Here is a 4,019-nt window from a genome sequence, read left to right as displayed (position 1 = left end):
ATCCCCGTGGTGCTGCCGTCTCATTCCCTGCAGCCCAGGAGGGACGGGTCGTGTGGTCGCCGGCTCCGAGGTGTGGGGTTTGGGGACTCGGAGGCCCCGCAGCCCGCGCTCGCCTGAGAGGTCGGGAGGTGCGTGTCGGACCCCAGGCCACGGCCTCGGGATGGATGCCCGCCCGGGCCTCTGGCCTTTAGGAAGGTCCGGAGTGGTGGCGGCATCTGGGGGTCTCTTGGGAGGCTCCCCCAGTCTGCTCACCAGGGGCTCGTGTTCCCAGCACCTAGGACGGTTCGGCCAGCAGCGGAGTGTGTGTGTGTGTGTGTGTGTGCGTGTGTGTGTGCGTGTGTGTGTGTGCGTGTGCGTGTGTGTGTGTGTGTGTAATTCTGCTTTTATAAACACGTGACACGTTCCCTTGAAAGTCTGAGAACTGAGCAGACTGTTGAACACCAGGCCTCGCCTCCCAGGTAGTGAACTGTCCACTCGGCTCTGCCGTCCACTCGGCTCTGCCGTCCTCTCCTTCCCCTCCGGGACCCGCGGCAGAGACCCTGCGGGGGGCAGGGCCGCAGGATTAGCTCGAGATGCACCCGAGCCCGTCACGCGACTCCCGCAGGCTCTCCACTCCCTCCCCTCTTGGCGAGACTTTCCCAGATCCTGTTTGCCAGTCACTGCATTGACAACTGCCCGGCCGGCGGGGCTCAGGAGGTCACGGTTCGATTCCCGGTTGGGCACATGCCTGGGTTGTGGGCTCCATCCCAGTGGGGGGCGTGCGTGCAGGAGGCAGCCGGTCAGTGATTCTCCTCCTGGATGTCTGTCCCTCCCTCTGACACCAGTGGAGACACATTGAAAAGTCAGCGAGTGCCGGCACCCCGGAGGCTCTGAGCAGACGGCCCCTCACGGTCGGAGGCCGGGCACGGGCTGCAGCACGCGTGGGCTCCACTGAGTCACGGGGGTGGAAAGGGCACTTCAGGCCTTGGCTCCTCTGGGCTGGGAGAGCCCGTGATGAGGGACCCGTCTCGGGAGCCCCGAGGAGCCAGATCTACCCGGACAGGCCCTGCTCGGTGGGGCCGGGACTGGCCCAAAGGGTACGCACAGGGCGGCTCTCACGCGGGACCCGGACCTGCTCGCTCAGCTGTGCGGACGCATTGGAGCTGACCTCCCGGGCGCCGGTGCCAGAGCTGGGCCGGGCAGGGCCACTGCCTCCGCGCCCTCCACGCGCCTCTCCGGCCCCCGGGCACTCCCAGCACAGAGGGCGCTCCCTCCGTCCCGTCCCGTCCGCCTCCAGCTGCCGGAAGTCCTGTTGGTGGTCCCTGGGAGAGGCCTCACTCTGGCCTGTCACTGTGTGTGTGTGTGTGACTGTGAGTGTGTGTGTGAGAGTGTGTGTGTGTGAGTGTGTGTGTGAGTGAGTGTGTGTGAGAGTGAGTTTGTGTGAGTGTGAGAGTGTGTGTGAGAGTGAATGTGTGTGTGTGTGACTGTGTGTGTGTGTGAGTGAATGTGAGTGTGAGTGAATGTGTGTGTGTGACTGTGTGTGTGAGTGTGTGTGTGTGTGAGTGAATGTGTGTGTGTGACTGTGTGTGTGTGAGTGTGTGTGTATCAGTGTGTGTGTGTCTGTGTGTGTGTGACTGTGTGTGTGAATGTGAGTGTGAGTGTGTGTGTATGAGTGAGTGTGTGACTGTGTGTATGAGAGTGAGTGTGTATGAGTGTGTGTGTGAGTGAATGTGTGTGTGTGACTGTGTGTGTGTGTGACTGTGTGTGTATCTGTGTGTGTGTCAGTGTGAGAGTGTGTGTGTGTCAGTGTGAGTGTGAGAGTGTGTCTGTGTGTGTGTGACTGTGTGTGTGAATGTGAGTGTGAGTGTGTGTGTATGAGTGTGTGACTGTGTGTCAGTGTGAGTGTGAGAGTGTGTGACTGTGAGTGTGTGTTTGAGTGACTGTGAGTATGTGTGTGTGTGTATGAGAGTGTGTGTGTGACTGAGTGTGTGTGTGTCAGTGTGTGTGAGTGTGAGTGTGTGTTTGAGTGTGAGTGTGAGTGTGTTTTCGATCATCTCTAAGGGCCTGGAAGAGACCCTGTGTCCGTGCCCCTTTCTGCACCTCTCAGAGCTCAGAGTCCTGGTCTAAAAAATGGTCTCCTCTCCAGTGTGGGAGAAGCCAAGTCAGGTGATGGCGTGAAAACCTCCCACCTGCGGCCTGGCTGGTGGCTCAGTGGTTAGAGCGCCGGCCCAAGCACCGAAGGGTCACAGGTTTGATTCCCAGTCAAGGGCATGTACCTGGGTCGTAGGTTCGATCCCCGGGCCCAGTCAGGGTGGGTTCAGGAGGCAACCGATGGATGTTTCTCTCTCCCCCTCTTCCACTCTCTCTGAAAAGCAATGGGAAAATGTCCTCGTGAGGATGAACAAAAAGCAAACTGAAAACCCGCGCACGTGGCGGGCAGGGAGCGCGGGCGCCCCGGGCGAGTCCACAGCCAGTGGGCTTCTCACTGAGACCGAACTTCCCGATTCTCTGCTCGTCTTACGTGTGCCCACCAGTGCCGCCCGGGCCCCCGGGACCTCCTAGTCTCACCCAGAGACACCTGCGGGCGCGGAATGTTCAGAGTAAACGAGACCCAGACCGACAGGTAGAGACGGGCTGGAGTGCGGCCACAGTGTCTGGACAGGGTCCAGCTCGGACTGATGAGAGGGCACGGTCCTCTCGTGGCAAAGCCACGTGCAAGTCCCAGCGTGGAGGGCACAGCCTCCCAGCACCGTTATAGCCAGAGGCTGTGGTTGTGAGCTTGAACCGATGGTCCGAACACGTGGCCCCACGTGCGAGTGCCGTGGGCTTGATCGAGTTCAGGTGCATGTAGTTGAGAGGGATCGAAACCCACGAGGATGTCGTAAACATCGTGACCCGCCCTCACTGTGCCCCGGGGACCTGGCTATAACATGAAGACTCGGCGCTGTCTCTCCATCCGGGAGCAGCGTCCCGCCGAGGCCCAGCTTTCTTCTCGTCTCTTTCCTAAGCCGTCACCGCCCCCGCAGGCTCACCCGTCAGCACCACAGACAGTGGATTTGAACAAGATGTTTTTTCTAATAAAAAGCCCAAAAACTCAAATCAGGAGCCCTCTCTCCCTCACACACACACTCACACACACTCACACACACACACACACACACACACACACACACACACACACACTCTCAGGAAGGAGGAGCAGATGCTGCTGAGCGGAGAGCAGCCGGCGCCGCAGCTTCCGGTGAGTTCAGAAACCCGTTCGCCCTCAGCCTCGAGGGGGGCCGCGAAGGCGGGGCTGAGGGGCTGCCCGCTGCCCTGGGGAGCCACTGGGAGGGCCTGGAGGGGCATCCCGGGGCCAAAGGGCCCCTTGCGTGCGTGGGGGCCGAGTGGACAGCAGGGGGCGCTGTGAGCCAGTGCTAGCTGAGGAAGCCACGGTCCCGTGCCCAGCAGGGAGCGCCGTCCCCCTACCCCCCGTGACCCCACAACAGGGGGCATCGGGGGTTCAGGCCGCTGTCTCCTGACGCCCACCCCATCCTGCGTTTGGGAGACCCTTCTCCTTCCCGCCTCCACCCACCCCACCTGGCCGGCCCCTCAGCGCCCCCTCCCACCAGTCAGAGGAGCCTTTTAACAAACAGAACGGTCCCGGGTTCAGGGCTCGCCCGTGGTGACCTGGGGGAGTCCCAGCCCCTCTTCCTCCGCGGCCACCTGGGCGGCGGCCGTTCCCAAGCCCCCAGCCGCACATGCTCGCTCTCCAGGTGGCCAGGACCCCCCCCCCCCGGGCCTGAGTCCCCAGCTCAGCCACGCTGGTGGGAGGGTGGTCTCCCCAGCCGCTCAGCCTGAGCCCCCAGAGCAGGTGACCCCCCCTCCCACAGCTGGCGGGCGCCGCCCCGGAGCTGGGGCTGGAGGGGCCTGTGAGGCTCAGACACGGCCCCGTGTGAGCGAGGCCTTCGGGGACAGGCCACTCGCACCAGACGGAGGCCACGCCGGCCAGGAGGAAGGGACAGACGCACGGCACCTGGTGGGAGGTTACCAGATTCAAC

The sequence above is a fragment of the Cnephaeus nilssonii genome, assembly GCF_951640355.1.
Source record: "Cnephaeus nilssonii genome assembly, chromosome: 18".
NCBI lineage: Eukaryota > Metazoa > Chordata > Mammalia > Chiroptera > Vespertilionidae > Cnephaeus > Cnephaeus nilssonii.
This window is presented reverse-complemented; position numbering follows the sequence as displayed.